Source organism: Anneissia japonica, unplaced genomic scaffold (genome assembly GCF_011630105.1).
Source record: "Anneissia japonica isolate Jap-2015-1 unplaced genomic scaffold, ASM1163010v1 scaffold4446_len648930_cov198, whole genome shotgun sequence".
Taxonomy (NCBI): domain Eukaryota; kingdom Metazoa; phylum Echinodermata; class Crinoidea; order Comatulida; family Comatulidae; genus Anneissia; species Anneissia japonica.
In genome coordinates, this window is record NW_022683639.1 from 1 (window position 1) to 1999 (window position 1999).

A 1999-nucleotide genomic window follows, 5' to 3' on the forward strand; every position below is an offset into this window, starting at 1 on the left:
TTATATAATTATTATCATTATTATAATTTACTGTTAGTGTGATAATAACAATAACAGTAAATTATTATAATTTACTGTTATTGTTATTATCGTTGTCGTCGTCATTGTTGTAATCGTACCCTTTATATAATCTTTATTATAACCTATTATAACCTATATTATTAGTATCAACATAGGCCACAGCTACCGTATGTCACATACGTTTTAATGTTTTTATTATATTACATACTTATTATTATTATTATTATTAACTTATTATTATTATTAGCATTATTATATGATTATTATTGTATCATCATTGTCATTAATTATCATTATTATTACGAGCAATACAATTTCTTTTGTTATAGGCCTAATATTACTTTGATTTTATATACAATGTTACCAAACGGTCTGAATAAAACAAACTCAACCAGGCATTTTATAAATAGGCCACAAGCCTTTAATATAACGACAGACATTTCGTGACAGCCAATTCTCATCATCAGTGACAATTACAATTCAATACTCATGTATATATGGCTATTGCATTGCACTTGCACATGGTATGCAAATTAAAAACATATTTTTATGACTAACAGGGTTGTTGCATATTAATGAAGTATCCATGAGGCTGTAAATGGCGATTCTTTGCTGTTGGTGGAAATAAAATAAATCAATTTAAATAAAGTTAATAAAATTCACCAATATGAGCGGAATTACATCCCGCATATATGAATTTATAAACAACACGAGAACGGAGCATCTGCGGGATGGGACAGGGTATTTTATACCTTATTCGAAATTTTAAACGATTTGTAAGCCAGTACAATTTTACTTTGATTTTATTATATCTGTAACAAACCCATCTAAAAACATTGACCATTTAATAATGTTTCAGTGGCAACATGGGTATTACATGAAGTTCTCGTAGAACCAAACGTCCCAAAATACATTGACTCGTTTAGAGACAACGATGGAAATTATTACGTCATTGTCCAAAGCAAAGATGATTCTGTTTCACGGCCAAGATACACCTTAGTGTATAAATGGAGTAAATATAGCAGACGCTTTAAGATTCACCAGAAGATAAAAAGCCAGTACGAAATACGTCAGTTTGAACTTTTGGAGGTAAAGTATCAAATAGACCCCTTGCAATGTTTGCACTCGCCAACATCCGAAGAGATATGACGAAATTGAATGAAAATAGAAAAAAAATATAATTTCGTAGATTTTTATTTTTCTTGTCGATTCCTAATATATATATAACTATGACCATGGAGGAAGTTTATTCCTCCATGCTATGACATGAGAATTTCATTCACGTAACTTTCGTATTTCTGGCACAAGAAAATAAAAGATAACCATCATCCGGATTTCCTACCAGGGTCGGGCGCCGCCAGCGTTTCAGATAGGCCAATGTAGTCTAAACATTGCAAGGGGGGTCTATTCAATATCGATTTATTTTACATGTGGCATTTACATGGCTGTATGATAAATGCGAATTTGTGTTGTTGCAATCAGAAATGGTGTATAACAACATTATGTAACCAGTCATAAGAATCATCATTATAACGTTGTTACATTGACTTCTGTTCCACTGTGTGTATAGAATAATAGTGTTGTACTAACGTATATTTAATAATAATAATAATAATAATAATAATAATAATAATAATAATAATAGTAATAGTAATAATAATAATAATAATAATAATAATAATAATAATAATCATAATATTAATAATAATAATAATATAATAATAAACATAATAATAATAATATTAATAATAATAATAATAATAATAATAATAATAATAATAATAATAATAATCTGAGTCACTATATCGATATAGTGATCAGTCGGAAATAGGAAAATTCAGTCCAAATAAAAGTGATGACGTCACCACTGACCGAAGTAAAAATCAAAGGCGCTGTGCGTGTTTAGATGTTAAAAAGGAGTTGCCGTTTTTGCCGTCCTCATCACCACCAACTGCATCATAATAATTGTCAGTGGCTG